The sequence below is a fragment of the Equus przewalskii genome, chromosome 1 (genome assembly GCF_037783145.1).
Source record: "Equus przewalskii isolate Varuska chromosome 1, EquPr2, whole genome shotgun sequence".
NCBI classification, from domain to species: Eukaryota; Metazoa; Chordata; class Mammalia; order Perissodactyla; family Equidae; genus Equus; species Equus przewalskii.
In genome coordinates this window covers 85,016,252-85,036,142 of record NC_091831.1, presented here as the reverse complement: position 1 = coordinate 85,036,142, position 19,891 = coordinate 85,016,252, and the positions used below count along the sequence as shown (strand labels likewise).

The following is a 19,891-nucleotide window of genomic DNA, read 5'->3' as shown; positions in this document are numbered from 1 at the left end:
GTTTCATCAGTTCGAATCCTGGGCGCGGACATGGCACTGCTCATCAAGCCAAGCTGAGGCGGTGTCCCATGTGCCACAACTAGAAGGACCCACAACTAAGAATATACAACTATGTACCGGGGGGCTTTGGGGGAAAAAAGGAAAAAAATAAAATCTTAAAAAAAAAATAATAATGACCAAAAATAAATAATAAACTGCCAAGTGGCAATAAAGGGTATTGGAGGTCTAGGGTGATCATAAGAGGCTGTATGAGGAGATAATATTTAAATTTGTGCCTGAATGAAAAGAAGAATCCAGCCCCAGGGAAAGAATATTTCAGTAGAGGAGACAGTAAGTGCTACCAGGTGCCGAGCAGATCACGCGGACTTAATTTGCATTATGGGATGCAACGCTCTGGGTAAGACAGACATGATTATAAATTATGAGTTTATTTGTAAAATTGATATGTCATCACAAGCAAGTCTTATCTGAGACTCAATTTATTTATCTTCAAAATGGGATAATAAAACACACTCTATTGAGTTGTGGTAAAGATTGAATGAGATAAAATTTGTGGAAGTGCTTAGAATATAGTGCAGAGGCAATGCATTTGAGACTCTTTTCCTTTGGAAAAAAACGCACAGGATGCTTAGCCAGGTACAACTCTTTAGTTCAAAGGGAGCCTCCTAAAAGACTCAAAGGGACACAGGGGAATGGAGCCAGAGGACAAGGCCCGGGGAAACCACCACCTACTTGCAGCCAAGAGGAGAGATGGAATGGGGAGGCTAGGTGGCCCCGTCATGGCTGAGGGAACATTGCCACTCCAGAGGAGAGAAAGCATCCAGATGAGAAACAGCAGCAGAGAATGGTGGATCGTGCTGATCAGGTGGTCAGTACCACAGGGGAAAAAAGCATCATTTGGACAGCATCCAACTTTCATTCATCAGTTCAAGAACTATGTTCTCCATTTGATTATTTTCCCAGACCAGATAATTAAAAATGGCTTTGCCCAGTGAGAGACCATGATTGACAACACCGTCTCTTAAACCTATGGCTGTTAAACAGTGTGTTTCCTTTATTCTAACATTTGCACTTATAAAAGATGAATTGTCATCACTCTGTGAAATCATCTAAGCAAACCCTTGTGTATATTGCAGTGCCCTCTCTAGCCTCTCTAAGATAATAAGCGTCAAGCCCTCACTAGCGAGTAGGCTGAGGTCAGCCACAGCAGAGCTGGGGCTAATGGCTTCGTCCCAAGGGCTCACAATGGTGCGTGTCAAGCACCATTAGGAGGTGGAGTCACAAGGCTAGCTGCAGGAAACTTAGTCATTCCTTGGAAGAGTGCCCAGAACCGTTCCCCAGAGGAGGCAGAGAAACCCGGACTCCAAGTGAGCAAATGGGGGTATTATTAAACATCTGTCTTGTGCCAGATTCCCCACAGGGCTTTATTGGGAATGCAAAGTTCAGCAAGAAATGCTATCTTTCCTTAAAGATCAGACTTCTTCATTCCGTGATCACTGCTCAACCAACGCAATTTATCTTCCATTCCCACCACTCACTGAAACTGACGGCCACAATGCCATCTCAGACTCCTTCAAGGGCAAGTCTTTGACCTTACCATCCTTCTCTCCTTGGAGTAATATGATAAAATACTATATTGCTGCCACTGTTTCTCTGTTCTGTATGAGTCTCCATTCTCAGGACTTTGACCTTGCCTGCCCCATAGATATATTGGTCTCCCAAGACTAATTTTGATTCCCTTCTTTGCATGTTCCTGCTGGCAATTCCAACCATGCCCATGGAACCAGCTACCAACCAAATGTTGAACACTCTTTCTGGTAGAAATGTATGTGCCACCTCAAAATTCACAGATGTGCATGGATTATGAATAGACAAATGAGCACAGATTTTATTCTCTCGACAGCTCAGAGCATCAAAGGGATGCTTTATATCAGCTGTCACCTTGAAATCCAAACACAGATATCACACAGGTGATTATAAAGAATGTAGAGCCACTTCATCTAAATTTCAAACTTGTTTCCAAGCACCTTACCAATTTTACAACTCAAAACAACACAAGTCCTGATTTCAAAGTAAGGAAAAGTGCATTAATTCACACACAGACTGGCGTCTCCTAGTCTTGTTAAGATCACCTAGAATCCCCAGGCCACATTTTGTGGAATTTTCTCTTTCTCAGAGATTGTTTTTAAGTGCACAAGAGACTCAGGTCTTCATGAAGGCCTTTGGCTCTGATTTCAGCTACTGCTGGAGTTTCATAATTTCTGCATTACTTCTTTCTATAAACACTATTTCTAGTTCCATAGCACGTTGTTGTGAATTCTCTTAGATTATCTCTCTGTCTCTGTCTCTCTGTCTGTCTGTCTTTCTCTCTCTCTCACACACACACACCCCCATTCATTCTTATATGTGGATTTTACCGATGATTGTGTGTGTGCGCATGTATGATAGACGTTGTGAAAATTGGTTGTAGATGAGAATGGAGAGATTAAGAAAGGTTTTAACTTAGCAGCAATGCAAAACAATAGACATCTTTTTTAAAAAAAATTTCTTCTCTTGGGGACTCCGTATCCAGACAAGTTGTCCTAAACTAGTTTATGTCTGATTCTCCTCGCTAAGAACAACTACAACTCCTGCAAATAACGCGAGAGCCAATCGAGGAGAACTCTGAAAAGCAGAAAGAGAAAGGCAAACTGGTTGGGGAACCCAGGACTGGAGAAAGAACATAAGGAAAGGGCGTCTTAGTGCCCCTCGTCCTACACAACAAACAACAGGAGGCCAGGCCCAGCATTTTCCAACCCCGAACCTAGCAACAGAAAGCAGCCCAGGTAGGATCATTCCTCTGCCAGACTGAGTGACAGTCCCTCTGACAACAGCACGTAGGTTTGAAAGCACTAGCAGAGGCTGTCCTGCCATAACAAGGGGCCTGGTCTGGGGAGCACACTCCCTTCCCACGGGCTGTAGATTTCCTTTGTCCACCTAGTGGCAACGGGCAGCCCAGCCTGAGGAAACCCTTCCCAGAGCCTCAGGAAGTACCAGCAGGAACCATTGGGCATCCCACCAAATGTGATAAATCCAGCAGACCAAAATAGCACTGCAAAGATACTGCAAATTCAATTGTCTTTGAAACCAAAGCCCGCCAACATAGTCTGAAACCTTTGTGATAAACCTAAACAGGGTGACTGCCTGCTAAAATAAAGGATTTACATAGGATCCAGAGCAGTTAAAGAACCACCCAGTCATAGCAAGAATCAGGAAAATCACAACTTGCAGGAAAAAGACAATTCACTCATAACAGCATTGAGATGAATCAGATATTTGAATTATCTGACAAGAATTTTAAATGAGCCATTATAAAAATGCTTCAACAGGTAACTACAAATTCTTCAGAAACAAATGGAAAGATAGAAAACCTGAGCAAAGGAATAGAAGTTATTTTGAAGAGGGAATTATAGGAGCCAGCCCTGCGGCTTAGTGGTTAAGTTTGCATGCTCTGCTTTAGCAGCCTGGGGTTCATGAGTTTGGATCCCGGGCATGGACCAACATACTGCTCATCAAGCCATGCTGTGGTGGTGTCCCACATACAAAAAATAGAAGAAGATGGGCACAGATGTTAGCTCAGGGACAATCTTCCTCAAGAAAAAAGAGGAAGATTGGCAACAGATGTTAGCTCAGGGCCAATCTTCCTCACCAGAAAAAAAAATGGGGGAGGGGACTTACAGACCTGAATAATACAATAACAGAAATGAAAATCTCATGGGATGGGCTCAACAGTAGAATGGAGATGCCAAAGATAAAATCGGTGAACTTGAGAACAGACCAATATGGTTTACTCAATCTGAACAACATAGAGAAAACAGACTAAAAAAAATGAACAGAGTTTCAGCTACTTGTGGAATAATAACAAAATATCCAACATTTATGTGATCAGGGTCCGAGAAGAAGAGGATAAAGAGAGTATTTGAAAACATAATGGCTGAAAACTTCCCAAATTGGTGAAAGACATAAACCTCTGGATTCATGAAGCTGATTAACATCATAAGTAAAATATAAAATATAAAACACTTCACTTGTAATGTTTAGTGTTTTATGATGGCCCAATGCATGGAAATTCAGCCTCTTTCTTTAGCCATCCTGTTACTTGATCAATAGGTCCATGAGTAAAGAGGCTAGGGTGGCAGCGATAGAAGGTAAGCATGGGTTTAACAACATGGGTTTCCCCCCACCAAGGCTGACCTGACTCCATGTGCTGAGTACCCACCTTGCTAACAGCACTGCCCAGTGCTGAGCCCCTGATCCAGGACCTTTCACTACTTGTTAGTAGTTCCAGTTCATTGGACACCTTATTTTATGGAGGGAACAGTGATTTTTCTTCACAAGAATAGACATCTATTCTAAATATGTATTTATCTTCCCCATTTGAAACTCTTCCAACACTACCTTTCAAGTGTTATGGTTTCTTCGTAACATTAGTTCTGACCACAGACTATTTTACAGCCATGTAAGTTTGCCAATGGACTTAAGCCCACGAAATCCTCTGACTAGACCACATCGCCCCCAACTCATCTGATAAAATGGTAAAATGCCTGACTGAAGACTTAGTTAAGGTGCCAAAATCTTGTGCACTAGGACTGTAGGAGGCTTCCTGTAGGCTGTGGTAGATGCTTTGAACCAGTAGCTGATAGACGTCGTTATTTCTTCCATTGCCACATTACCTGAGTGCAGTACACAAGCAGATTTGAGAGCAACCCTTTGTGACATTATGCCAAACAACCCATCCACAATTGTTTTGGCTTTTTATCCTTGTGACTCGGGGTTCTCTGGGTTTACAGGTCTTGGTTTCCTGCTTCCACAGGATAATCACTAACAATCCCATTGAATTAGAAGGTCAGGTTGCCTCATAGACATTTTGAGCTCTTCAGGCCACTGAACTACAAAGAAGAGAATGGAGCACTGTTCTGACTGGGGTTATTTACACCAATTAACAAAGGAGAATTGTGTTGCATCTACCATTGGAGGCAGGAAGGACTGTGTCTGGAACCTAGAAAGTTGACTGGAGCACCCATATCCAAAAGCACAAGTTAATAAAATGCAAAAGCAAGCCAACAGAGGTGGGGCTATAAGAACTCAGACTTTTCCTGAATGAAGTTTTGCATTTTTCCACCAGTTCAAGAATCCCAACCAGCCAAGATGCTGGCTGAAGGCAAAGAGAACCTGAAAAGTGTGGTGGAAGAAGAAACAGCAGCCCATGGCTTGGTACAGAAATAAGATTGTAGCAGTGATGCACATTTTTAAGTATAGAAGTGTATATCAATCAGTTATTTCTTCTTTTATTTTTTTCCCTTCCCCTATTATTTTGAGTGAGGTACGTGAGTGGTATTTACACCAACATTTCCCTTCCCAGGTCAATAGACCACACAAAGCCACATCTAGGAGTAATACGGATGATGGTATATCACCTGAGATGCTAGACTTGGAGATGAGTCCAGTGAATAATAGGACATGTTGTTTCTCCTGCTGCCTCGTGAAGTTGCTGCTGTGTGCAATTTAAATAAAGGCAGAAGTTGAGAATGGATGCTGAGTGGCAGGAAAGTGGACTGTGCTGATCTAACATCTGTTTGCTTGCAGACCTGTTCCCAGCCAGAGTCCAGTGAGGAAGCAATGTGGACAGGTGGAGGCCGGATTAGGAAGAAGCAGAGCCATGGCCAGGTAGGAAGAAAGTTTTCAACAATAGGAGGTGGACCGGGGAGAAAGGCCAGGACTGTAATTTCAGTAAATTTGTCAGGGCAGTAGCAGACTGCCAACAACTGAGCAATGAGTAAGTATTTCAGCCCAGGCAAAAGATTTATATCCCTCTTTCAAAAACTATGACAGGCATTCTAAGCAAAATAGACTGGCAACACCAGAAAGAAGCGTGGGGATGAGATGGGTGGACAGAGAGAGGCGGGCACAGCAGATGGTGGTCAGAGAGGGGTCATCCTGGCGGATGGAGGAAACACGGGCTTTGGACCGCTAAGTCTAGACTGGAGTCTAAAAACACTCACTCTGCGGTGGCTTGCCTTACTTGCCTGGCTTTTGACTTATGCACATTCAGATGAGAATGTTGTGAGTTCAAAGGAGGATGTGAATACTGTGTGACTGCTGGCTCATGAAATTTAAATACAGTGAGAGCTGACTTGATTCCTGGTGGCAGTGAGACGCCTGCCTCGGGAAGACACAGGGCTCTTCCTCTTGAAGCCCAGACACTTCAGAACAAAGAGAGAGTGCTGGGGAGCTAGAGGTGAAAAAGAGAGAAGCTGAAGAATGAATGTGGGCTAACAGACTGGGATGAAAATAGTGACAACTAATGGAGAGAATTTCAGAGGCAAAGTTAGGTTCATTTAAAGACAAACTGTAGCCCCAGGCTCTGCACGGAGAGAGTGCTTCCAAATGATGGGAAATTCACAGAAAATATCAAATCAAACATGGGAGGAAAAAAAAATAAATAACAAAGGAAACCATCCTACCGTTTTGAAGGCAACTGGCTTCTCCAGACTATAGAGCACACAGCTGCCGGCACAAGCAAATGACATAGGTGGAGGGAAAAAAGAAAGATCCAAAAAGACAGCGGGGAGAATAACACTAAACAGTACTGGCCAGCCAGAAAGATGAAATACACTTGACGAGCCTTGAACACAGGAGGGTCTTGGCCTGAGACTTTCCTGCTCTCCAGTGGAGGCTGCATCCATGGCCAGAAGGATTCCTGCGCACTGAAGCTGTGTTGTGGAGGATGTTATTACCACTAAGAAATAAGAAAAGCTCCCCAGAGCAACCACCCGGTCTTCAGAAATGGTCTGACGGAAAGAAAGTATTTCAAGCTCCCTTTCATGCAGACATTGATCACACCCACTGGTTCTTTGCAATGATTCCACTACAGAGTCACAGCATCTGGCATACCCAGATTTCTGCCAAAAGCCAACAGTCCCTGAGTTTCTACTTTTTTCCCGGGGCTTGTACTCCTGCAAGGAGGGGGGCGGGGGGACTAGAGAAAACCACTTAAGGAGCACATTGTCCAGAAGAAAATATGAGTATTTAAATATGTATAAGAAAAATTAGGAAGTGATAGCACCACTGCAGAAAAGGAAAGATGGCGCCATTATTTTGTGAGCTCCTAGAACGTCCCAGGCTGCCTGAAACTGCCCTTTGCAGACTCATCTTGAGAGGCTGTTTTCTTCGTTTGGCATTTTATTTGTCTTCTCTCTATACTCACGGCTTGCAATCGAGAGGCTTCACAATTGTATCCAGATGCCCGCATCCAGACCATAATCAGATCTTATATTGGTGGCTTGGGGCTCCCTCCTGGACTGATATTGCAAATATCACCCAGCAGATCCCAGCACTGTTTTAGCAAGGAATTGGGTCAAATCCTAAGTGAATTTTTAAAATATTTCTTCAGCCAAGGCGTGAACAGTTTATATAAGCCACAGCCCCAGAACAGAGTCCACAGGATCTTTTTTCTACCTTATTTCCCAGGTGCAAAAATGCTGCCCTTACTCTTGTTTCATGCAATGCGCTGGCTAGGGACCCCCACCCCGTGTGGAGTGCATTTGATTCCCATTACCTCACAGATGTCACAGTCACTCCAGGCTGCCTCTGCCTGCTTCCAGACGTAGAACTCAGTGGGCCTGCAACTTCGGCTCTGCTCACTACAGAAGGCTCCAGTTAGGCTCTGGGCCCCCAAGAGCTTCCTCTTGTTTGTAAGCGCAGCTCATCCATCATTGCTGTGTTTCAAGCAACGGGAGATTCGTGGCAATGAACTCCCAATGCCATTCCGATCAGTGGTCTATGCCATCTCATTTAATCTCCACGATACTCTGGGGACGCCGGGAATGCCATAAATCACAGACTAGATTTCGTGCAAAAGTTATTAGAATATAAACATTCACAGGCAGTTGGTTATGCCAAAAGAAGTAGGAGTTAATATCTGCATTTTACTGCTGATAAAATTCACTCAAAAAATTACAACCTGACCAAGACGAAGACTCTAGCAAGGTTAGAACAGAAACGTGACTCCACATCTGTTGGGCTCCAGAGCCTGCAGATGAGGTTGCTTTAGTGATTAAGGGAGCTGGAGTTCCTTCTAGCCAAGGACTTAAGGTTCTTACGAGTCCTTGAAAAATGAGTCAGTGGTGGAATTTTTTAGACAGTGGGAACTTATATGTGCAAAGTTTTGGAAATCAGAGATACCAGATTTCTGAGAAGGCCGGTCCTCCATACCAAAACATTCTTCCCTCCAGTTTTCGGTGAGTTAATTCATTTACCCCCTCAATTCTGATAAGTTCACAACCTTTATTGAGTATTACTATGTGCTAACCACTAGGTATTGAGAGTAAAAAAAGATGGATTAAATTTGTCCTGTCTGTGAGGATCCCGCAGGATGATAAGAGAGAAAGATATCTTAACAAAAGTATTCACTATTGTCTGTATGTTAAAAAATTATGATAGCTAAATGACCAGGTTATACTAGAAGCACACAGAAGGACATCATCAACACTCCTTACAATCAAGGAAAGGCATCCTAGAAGAGTTGACATTTGAGCTGGCTCCTGAAAGATCGATAGAATTGCAAGAGGTGCAAAGGGCGCGGGCGGTGGGCATTCCAGGCTGAGGGCAAAGGAGGCGCAAAGGCCAGTGTGTAAAGCAACTACTTTTGGGAATTGCAAGTGGTCCTCTTGGTCAGGTCCCTTCCCTGCCCCTTCCTCCCCAGGTGAGAAGACTGAGCAGGGTGGAGATGAAAAGCAATAGCTTACAGCTGGAGAAGTAGTTTGGGACTCATCTCCGCTTAGACTGACCCCAGCTCCACTGAGCTGTCAAAACACAGGGTTTTTATCCTGCAGACTTGCCACACAAACAGCATGCCCTCTGCCCTGCTTCAATCTGGGGTAAAAGGTGAGGGAAGGAGGTACAGGGAGGAGACTGGGCAGCTGACACACTGAAAGAAGAGCCGGGCAAGGAGCTGGGGGAGAGGCAGAGCAGGGGTGGTGAGGGCGGTTTCTAAGCTGCTTGCATCTTTCCTTCTGTTTTTAGGGTTGTTTTCAAACTCTTCACGTTGTCTGACTTCATACCCAGCACATCCTCTAAGACCTGCAATGACTGCTTCTCAATTCTTACTGTTTTTTGTCACTTTTCTTTCAATCCGATTCAAAAAATGTTTACCCAGCTCCATGCCAAATCCAGGAACTATGCTAAGAATTGGAATTTAAAAGAAAATAAGGCATGAACCCTATTCTCAGGGAAGTCACAGTCTAATGAGGAAGAACATCACACAGTACATCACATTAATACAGGACTATGAGCACAACAGAAGAATTAAGCACCTGCCAGGGCAGAGGGGATGTGGAGGAAGGGAGCCTGGGGAATGACGGCTGGCTTGTTAGGGGAAGAGATTCCTGAACTGGATAATTAAAGATAAACGGGAGGTATATTTAGTATCAATAACATGACTGATAGTGATAATTGCTTTCAATACACAATGTGTTTATGCTAGATAACACTGAATCAGCGTAAATAAAACAAGTGCTGTATTATGAGGGGAAATTAATGGAACCATAACCAAGTTAGGACACTAAGCCAATTCTGCAAATCTTTAACAGATCAAATAGCCAAGAATAAATGGGTTATAGGGAAACTGAATAATACAGTAAATAAAGTTTATTTGCTAGATGTATATATTTTATACTTCACAGTCTTTTTAAATGGCCGTAGGATATTGGAAACAAAATAAAACATATTACATTCTAGACACACACAGACCCTTAACACAGCCTAAAAGCTGAAATTATATTAAAATAAAACATAAATTAAAATTAATGCTTTTATGGGTCTTTGTAAATATCAATAAAACAAACAACATTCTGATAAATTTAACTAAGGGCTAAAAGAGGAAATGTACCAATGGAAGAGAAAGCAGGCCAATTACAGATACCATTGACTAATAGTTTAAGGATTTTCATATGTATATTCATGAGGGATATTGGTCTGTAGTTTTCTTTTTCGATAATATGAGTGTCTGGTTTTGGAATGCTGGACTCTTGAAAGAGGTCGATAGCAATTCTTTCCCCTCTGATTTCCGGGAGAGTGGTGTAAGACTGGAATTCTGTCTTCCTTGAATGTTTGATAGAATTTATTGGTGAAACCACACAGGCCTGGAATTTCTTTGTGTCTCTTGTCAAGAGCAGAGGATTCGATCTTGCTTGTTTTCTGTCTGAGAAGCTCTGATTTTTAGAGTATTTAGTCCATTTATATTCTACGTGACTACTCCTGTGGTTGGCTGAAGTCCACCATCTTGCCATTTCTCTTCCATTTGTGTCTTCCGGTTTTGCTCTTCTGTTGTTCTTTTCTTACTTTTTTCTTTTTGGGGAGTGTGAGGGTATTCGTCCAATACAATAATTTGTTTTATTTCCTTTACTAACTTCTCAGCAAGACCTCTTTGTTATTTCATTAGTAGTTGCTATAGGGCTAACAAAATGTAGTTTTCAATTTCAATATCTAGTTAGATTGATACTGTACTTCACACATGATGCTTTCCACTTCTGATGTTACAACTTTCCACTTCTCTCTTCACACCTCCCACTTATCACATTTCAAATGGAATAACTTAAGAACAGTATAATTTTATGTACACAACTCCCTTCTTTAGTGCTCTTTTTTTTATTTCCATAAACATTATAAATCCTCCCTTAGGATGTTATTATTTTTATTTTAAACAGTCAGTTAATATTTATGGAATTTTTCCTTGGAAAAATTGCATCATCTTTTATGTTTAACTGCTTATTTTCAGTTTCTGTTGACTGTCTCTCCTTCCTACATATCTGAGTTTCATTCTGGTACCATTTCCTTTCGGCTTAAGGATATTATTTAGAATTTCTTCTATTGAAGACCTGCTGGCAACAAATTCTCTCAGCTTTTGTTTATCAGAAAATGTCTTTATTAAAGCCTCAGTTTTGAAAGATGTTTTTAGTTTATGTAGAATTCTGATGGACTGACTCCAGCACCATCCCAGTGCTTTAAAGATATCATTCCATTGTTTTCTAGCCTTCCCTCTTCCTGATGGGAAGTTAGTGGTAAATCTCATCCTTTTTCCCATTTACAAAACAAGACTTTTTTTCCACTGGACGCTTTCAAGATATTCTCTTTATTTTTGGTTTCCTGTAGTTTGACTATGATAGACATAGAAGTGGTTTTCCTGGTATCTATCCTGTTTGTAGGTCATTGACTTTCTCATATGTGTCAGTCACTGTTTTTCATCACATTTTGTAACTTTTCAGTTATTACATTTCAAGTATTTTTTCTGTATTATACTAGTCTTTTTCTTTTCTCCTTCTGGAAATCCTATTTATATATATGTTAGACCATATGATATTGATCTACAGAGCCCTGAGGCTGTGTTGAATTTTTGCTGTCTTCATTTTATCCCTTCTTCAGATTAGATTTCTTTGGATCTGTGGTCATGTTCACTGTCTCTTCCCCCTGTCCCACCCCCATCTCCAGTCTGTCAATATGACCATTCAATGAATTGTTTTCATTTTAGTCAATTCCAAAATTTATATTTGGTTATTTTTGTAGTTTCCATTTCTCTATGGAGATTCCTGATCTCTTCACTCAATAAGATAATTTGTTTAAAATTCTTTGAATGTATTTCCTTTAGTGCTTTGAACACTTTCAGAGTAGCTGCTTTAAAGTTTGGTTGTTTTCTGCTAAATCCATATTAAGGGCCATCTTGTGTTCAGTCTCTATTGGCTTTTTTTCTCCCTGACTAAGTGTCACATTTTCTAAGTTCTGCCCACATTCAGCAATTTTTAATTTTACGCTGGACATATTTGTGTTAAGTTGTATGGACTTGGGATTTGGTTATCTTCCTCTGAAGAGTGTTGGCTTTCATACTAGTAGGTAATTTGATTACTGACTGCTCACCTTGAAATTGAGTAGATTTTGTTTACATTTTGTTATGCTTCCATAATCTGTTGAAAATCAAATCTGTTTCCCCAGCCTCTCTAACTTGGCAAGACGCCACCTCCAAACTCTTCTCTTCTCAAAATCTTGTTAGAGTTTGCCTTCAGACTTTATTAGAGCCATCTAAAGCAGGTCTTACTTGAGAGTGCAATCGTGCCTTGTGAGGGAAGGCCTTTGCAGTGTCTCAGGTGGGTACCTCCAACGTCCCTGACCACCGCTTGAACTCTAGTATCTGTTCTGTTCTCCACCCTCTAGCAGCTACATCTTCTAAATCTCACTATCTACTTGCACAAGTTGAGCTCTTCACTGGGGACACATGGGGACTCATGAGGAAACCTCTGCTCAGCTTCCTATCCTCCAGTGCATGCCTCTCAAATTCCAACACCTTTAACTTCCTCAGACCCTAATATCTGCCTTCTCTAATCAGTTTACTGCTGTTCTCTGCTTGGACTCCAGCTCACTGCATTGTCATCACAAAATTGGCCACCAGCAGAGACCTGAGACGATGATGAGTTTGCCTAATGAACTAGTCTTCTTTTCCACATGCAGTGTTGCACTGGCTGAAAAATCACCTCATATATTTTATCCAGTTTTATGTTTGTGGCAAAAGGGCTAAGCTAATGCCAGTTCTTCTGTCACAGTCAGAAGCAAAAGTGCCATTTTTTCTATGGTGGTAAAATATATATAACATTAAATTTATCATTTTAACCATTTTCAAGTGTACTGTTCAGTGGCATTAATATATTCACATTGTTGTGTCCCTCTCATCACCATCCATCTTCAGGACATTTTCATCTTCACAAAGCAAAACTCTGTAACCATTAAACAATAACTCCCCATTCCTCTCTCTCCCCAGCCCCTGGTGACATCTCTTCTGCTTTCTGTCTCTATGAATTTGACTACTCTAGGTGCCTCATATAAGTGGAATTATATAGTATTTGTCCGTTTGTGACTAACTAATTGCTCTTAACATAATGTCTTCAAGGTTTATCCATGTTATAGCATACGTCAGGATTTTAATCCTTTTTAAGACTGAATAATATTCTATTTGCATGTAGATACCATATTTTGTTTATCCATTCACCTACAGATAGGCACTTGGGCTGCTTCCACCTTTTGGCTACTGTGAATAGTGCTGCCATAAACATGTCGGGTCAAATATCTCTTCGAGTTTCTTCATGTAATTCTTTTGGATATATTGTCACAAGTGGCATTGCTGGGTCATATGATAATTCTACTTCTAATTTTTTGAGTAACCACCATACTATTTTCAATAGCAGTTACACTATCTCATGTCCCCACTAGCAGTGAACAAGGTTCTCATTTCTCCACATCCTCGCCAGCACTTGGTTCCTGTTTGTATGATAATAGCCACCCTAACGAGTGTGAAGTGGCATCGCATTGTGATTTTGCATTTCCTTAATTATTAGTGATGCTGAGCTTCAATATTTATAAACATTGATATTATTAACCATATTTGTGGTCAAAATAGTCTCAATAGGTCTTGAGGAAGATTTTGATAAAATTAAGCATCTATGCTTGATAAAACTTTGAAATCTGAAACAAGTTAAGGCGATATACTATTGCCAATGCTAATTTTTTACAGTTTCATTGAGATATAATCGAGCTACTGCACTGCATAAGTTTAAGATTTGCAGCATAATGACTTGACTTACATATATTATGAAATGATTACCACGGTAAGTTTAGTCAACATCCACCATCTCATATAGATACAAAACGAAAGACAAACATGTTTTCTTCTTGTGATAGGAGCTCTTAGGATCTATTCTCCTAACAACCTTCAAATAGACCATACAACAATGTTGACTATATTCATCGTGTTGTACATTACATCCCTAGTGCTTATTTATCTGATAACTGGAGGTGTGTGCCATTTGACCACCGTCATCCAGTTCTCCCACTCCCAACCCTCGTCTCTGGTAATCACAAATCTGTTATCTTTTTTCATAAGTTTTTTTTTTATTATTATTGTTTTGTTTTGGTTTTTATCTTCCACATAAAAGTAAGATCATACAATATTTGTCTCTCTCTGTCTGATTTATTTTACTTAGCATAATGCCCTCAAGGTCCATCCATGTTGTCACAAATGGCAGAATTTTCTTCTTTTTAATGGCTGAATAATATTCCATTATATATATACACCACATTTTCTGTATCCACTTATTCATTCATGGACACTTAGTTTGTTTCCGTATCTTAGCTATTGTAGATAACGCTGCTATGAACATGGGGCTGCAGCTATCTCTTTGACATAGTGATTTCATTTCCTTCAGATATATTCCCAGAAGTGGAATTGCTGAGTCAGATGATAGTTCTATTTTTAATATTTTGAGGAACCTCCGTACTATTTTCCATAGTGGCTACAGCAATTTACAATCCTACCAACAATGCACAAGGGTTCCCTTTTCTCCATGTGCTCGCCAGCATTTGTTATCTCTTGCCTTTGATGATATCCATTCTAACAGATGTGAGTTATTGTGGTTTTAATTTGCATTACCAATGGTACTGAATGTCAATGTGACAGTGGAGCCCAATGCAGTTGGAGTCAAACTAAAACTTGTAAATATTAGAAAGAAGGAAGCACACTAACCAAAATGACTTTACAGTGGGATTAGCTGGCCCCTTTTTTCTTGGCAGAATAAATTAGTAGTTAAGATGCTGCACGCCGAAGTAAACACGCCTAAATTAGAATCCTGGTTTGCCAACTGACTTGCTCTGCCATCTCGGTACCCCAATCCCTCCCAGTCTCAGAAACCATGAGATGCGTAATTCATATCCAACACTTTGCTCAAGGCCTAGCAACCAAGTAGGAACTTTGTAAATGTGAGCTATTATCTTTCTTAATAATGTGTCTATGAAGAGCTTTTCTTTTGCATATAAGAAGAAAGTCTGCTAAAAACAAACGTTGCAAAAAAGGAGTGAGGATTGAAGAATCTTAAAATTCAGCATTATTACAATCCTGTCTGCTGCCATCTCTTCTCTCTTGCTTCAAGCTCCTTTTTCCATGGAGATTTCACCCTTTTGATGTCACTGAATCTGACAGACAGCGGTAATTACAGGAGAGAACACTGAGGCATCGCAAGGAGAAGGACACGCCCAGCGTCACTCCGGTTATTGCCGGAGTTCTGATCTGAAATTGGGCCCAGCCTATGATGTCGCCTCTGCCAACCGGCCTGTGAACCAGGGAAAGGGATCATCCTCGTTTATCTCCTTGTCCTCAGTTCGTAGGCTGTGGCTTGGGGCTTGATAAATTTTGTTTGAGAAAAGGAGGGGAAGATGCATGAGAAGAAGGGAGGGAGGAAGGTCAAGGCAAAGAAGTTTTCACAGACCCATTCGGTCATGTTACCAGTGATATTATATTGAATTCCTCGCCTTTTCTCCTTCAGCAGCAGTTCTTAAAATAACCTAAACCTATGATCCATGAAACTGGGAAAGAAATCAAATCAGAAGTAATCTGATTTTGCTCTCCCTTTTCTATTGTCTCTGAGGCAATTGGGAACAACTGGCAGACGGTTCCGAGTTGGGAAAATTAAGTGAGCTCTGTCAGATTTTATGTGTACAGCTTTGGGATAGGCCTGTGTTTAAAGCAAGCCTTATAGAAGTTTCTGGAAAGCATTTAGGCTCAAATTTTCTCTCAATCCCCCAACATCAGGAGAACCATAGCTCAGTGGGTTAGCTTCTTTCTTCCTCCTCTTCTTCATTGTGCATGTCTCACACGGCTGAGGAAAGACCTGTCCATCAGAGGACAGAGCACTAAGCAATTAGCCAAACTCTTTGAGCCATGAGACAATGACAAAATTAGCCTGAATTGTTTAGATAAATTAGGTCATGGGCAAAATCAGTTCATAACAATAGAGACTCACAAGAAACTGCTTGGAAGAAACCAGTTGCAAGACTTTGCTGTGTTAGAACAGGCCCGGCTCTGTGCTTTGTTTTGCTAAGGTGTGTGTGGGTGTAGGGGTGTGTGTGTGCATATATGTCAGGGGCTGAGGAGAGCAACAAGAAGAAGAGGGGTATAACAGCAGAAGATGCTAAACCTCTTCCTCCCTTTCTCTTCCATATTCCACGCACTGTTCTAGACTATCCTGGTCTAGGAAATGCCAGAGGGCAGGTCCTGCCTGGTGTTACTCTCACGAACTGAGGGCTGCACTCAGCCATGTGAGGAATGAGAGCTCTGCTGCTGAGGGTCTTACAGTCCCTCAGATAAAACAGCTCCGAAACTGCTGGAATAGACCAGGCACTGTTGAGAACTACCGATAAGCCACCAACTTACAAGAAACAATGAAGAAGGCAGAGGTCCACGGGCATTGAACTGGTCAAACGGGTGTTCTCTGAGACCAGAAACAGTTCAGACCAGCAGAAAGTAACGGAAAGGAGAAGATGCTCGGAGGCTGAACATTAGAGGGTGTGCGTGGGGCGGGGAGTGAGCAGAGAGAGGTGGGCTGCAGCAGAGGCCCTGAGAAGAGGTTACAGGGAGCAGGCACAGGTAAAGAAAGGCTGGCCGAGAAGGGAAGACAGAATACAGAGGGACTTGATTGGGGTTCCCAACGTTTTAGATTTTAGACTCACTCTGCAAGTTGGAACCCTTTATTTTCTTTAAACTTTTATGGCACAGTGTCAGGTGTTTCAGAAATGCACTTCCATTTAATTCTTTCCATGGCCCTGGATGGTATGTATTCTTATTCTTATTTTACAAATAAGGAAACAGAGAAGTTTGAAAGATGTTAAGAAACTTGGTTATCGTCTATTAGAAAACCTGTGCTTTTTCCTTTTTCCTTCTGGCACATCACCTCTGTCCTGGAAAATTCCTCCTGCTGGTAATCTGCTTGTCACTTTAGCAAGTTGACCTTGGTTTCCTATTATATGAAGTAGGAATATTGACCTGAGGGTCTGAGGGATCCATTCTTACTCTAAAGTTCTAAGTATCTCAGGCAGGGACAAAGGGAGAGGACCCAGTTAAAAAGAATCACAAAACATATGAAAATTGAAGTTCTATCTTGTATTCCACAAGTCCAAATCTTTGTGGTTTTCTCTATGCTAGAGCATCCTCATTCAAATGTGGAAATTGTGTCTTCAAACCCCAGTCGTGCCAGTAACTGAGCTTGCAGTTTCCTTAACATCTCTGATCTTCAATTTCTTAATCAGGCAAACGGGGATAATGGTACTCACTGAAAAAGCTGTATTAAGGATCAAGCAAAGTGATGTTTCCATTCCTTTGTATAAGGAAGACAACCACCGCTTCCTCCCAATGGCTGTTCTCCATGACTCTGTGTCAGTCTGGTGCTAGCAAAAAAGGGGCCCCATTCTGGTGGATTCTGCTGGTCCAGTTCTCTGTAGCGTGGAAAGGAATTCACCCATGCCTACCCTCCCGCCAGTCTCCAAGAGAGAGATGAGCAGTTCCTGCAGATGCAATCCCCGTGAGATATGATGACTGAGAGCTTATTCAGAATTCAGAATCACCTTTGCGTCGTTGGGTAACACCCACACAGTCTGGGGGTTGGCGCCTGGTAGGAGCATACCAGAATGGTGGACATCACACAGAACAGAAATGTTCAGAATGCCCAGGTACTTATCTTTGAAGGAGGAAGTCAGGCTGATGATGTCACAGGACCTCAAACACTACTACAGTCATGCAACACCTAAGAACGTTTAGGTCAATGACAGACCCCATATATGATGGTGGCCCCATAAGATTATAATGGAAATAAAAAATTCCTGTTGCCGAGTGACATCACAGCCACCGTAACATCATAGCACAATGCATTACTCATGTGTTTGTGGTGTTGCTGGTGACAGCTCCATGCATCTTATTGACCCTGAAGAACTCCCAGTGGGACAAGATGTGAAGGTCAAAGACAGCAATATTGATGATCCTGACCCTGTGTATCAGGCCTAGGCTAATGTGTATGTTTGTCTCTTTGTTTTTAACAAGAACATTTAAAAAGTAAAAAAATACTAAAAATTTAGAAAATAGAAGAAAGCTTATAAAATAAGGACATAAAGAAAGAAAATATTTTTGTACAGCTGTACCATGTGTTTGTGTTTTAAACTAACTGTTATTACAAAAGAGTCAAAAAGTTAAAATATCTTTAAAAGTTCATAAAGTAAGAAAGTTACCATAAGCTAAGGTTAATTTATTGTCAAAGAAAGAAAAATACCTTTTATAAATTTAGTGTAGGTTAAGCCTACAGTATTTAGAAAGTCTACAGTAGTGTCCAGGAATGTTCTGGGTCTTCACATCCGCTCACTGACTCTCCCGGAGCAGCTTCCAGTCCTGCAAACTCCATTCATGGTAAGTGCCCTATACAGATGAACCATTTTTTATCTTTTATATCATATTTTTGCTGTACCTCGACAATGTATCTGTATGTTGAGATACACAAATACTTACCATTGTGTTACAATTGCCTACAGTATTCAGTACAGTAACCTGCTGTGCAGGTTTGTAGCCCAGGAGCAATAGGCTGCACCATAGAGCCTACATATATAGGGGGCTATCCCATCTAGGTTTGTATGAGTGCACTCTATGATGTTCACACATGATGAAATTGCATAACAACACATTTCTCAGAATGTATCCCTGTTATTAAGTGACGGCTGACTTTAGAAGCCTAGCACCACTGTCTGAATCATAAATGAATCAGGAATGATCCTCTGGAGTCACTAACAGGTGGCAACCTCCACCCACGTTGTGCCCCAGATTGGGGCTACAGAGCTCTGTCCAGTGTCAAGGAGAATGTTCGTGTTCTTCCAAAATTCCTAGGTTGAAATCCTAACCCCCAATGTGATGGAGGTGGAGCCTTTGGGATTTGATTAGGTCATGAGGGCAGAGGCCTCATGAATGGGATTAGTGTCCTTATAAAAGAGACCCCAGAATTGAGAAATACGTTTCTCCTCCTTATAAGCTACCCAGTCTGTAGTACTTTGTTATTGCAACTCGAACAAACTAAGACAGAGACCATCATCGCCTTTGGAAGAGGCAAGAGAACATCCAGGTCTGGATCCCAGAGAAGCCATCCTCTCTATGCTCAGAACATCTGAGCGGAGAGGAAGCAGTTTGGTGTGTAAAGAGAAGCCAAAGAAGGAAAGACCTCCTCCAGAAGTCTCCTCCTCTTGGAGTGCTTTCCAGTGAGACAGGAGAGCAGAAGGAGGGAGGCTGCGAAGATGCAGGGGAGTGAGCTGGGACCAGAGCGAATGAGGGGACCCATGCAGACTATTAGACTGTTAGACTCAGAGAACCATGCATGTAAGACCAGGGGAGGCAACATTTCACGAGGGCTTCTGGAAAACCTTACAAGAGCTGCTCCCCACACCCTGAGAAGACTACTGTCCCCCAACAGTGATGCAGGTGAGGCGGGCTCAGGCTGTGGTCAGGGTATGTAATGGTAATAGATGGGTACAGGAGATGCAGTAACCTGGCACACAGATCATCTCACTAACTCCCAAGCTAATATCGAGAAGAGATGATAAGGCTCTGAGGTCAGAGAATGACCTGGAATCATGCATTCTGTAAGCACTGAATAAATATTACTTGAATGGATAAATGGGGTTGTTCTTGGTCGGGCCTAAGGCTCAGACAGTTGCCAGATTACAGCTGAACTCTGCAGCAAGTATCCGAGTAACATGGAGGCTTTGTCAGGGCTCAGTGAGTCTGAAGACAAGTCTAGGTTGTGACTAAGGTAATACTTGGGATGTGACCAAGATCAATGCTCAGGTTAGGATCTGGGCTCCATCTGAGGCCAGGCTCAGATCAAACTGTGGACGTCTCAGATTTGTGCTTCAGGATCTTTCTCCCACCACTTGGAGTCTATCCTGAGGCTTAGGGCTCAATTCTATCCACCTGCCTCTTCCTCACTCGCCTCTGAGTTGACAGTAAACG

At 41.8% G+C, this 19,891-nt stretch overlaps 1 long non-coding RNA gene across 1 annotated transcript in view; it reads left to right on the top strand.

Annotated features, from left to right (window-relative positions):
- Positions 1-19,891, top strand: part of LOC139082887 (uncharacterized) — a 109,679-nt gene that overhangs the window by 26,070 nt on the left and 63,718 nt on the right. Inside the window, exon 2 of the long non-coding RNA XR_011539229.1 lies at positions 5,626-5,706. This is a non-coding gene — a long non-coding RNA (uncharacterized lncRNA). The remainder of the gene's footprint in view (positions 1-5,625; positions 5,707-19,891) is intronic.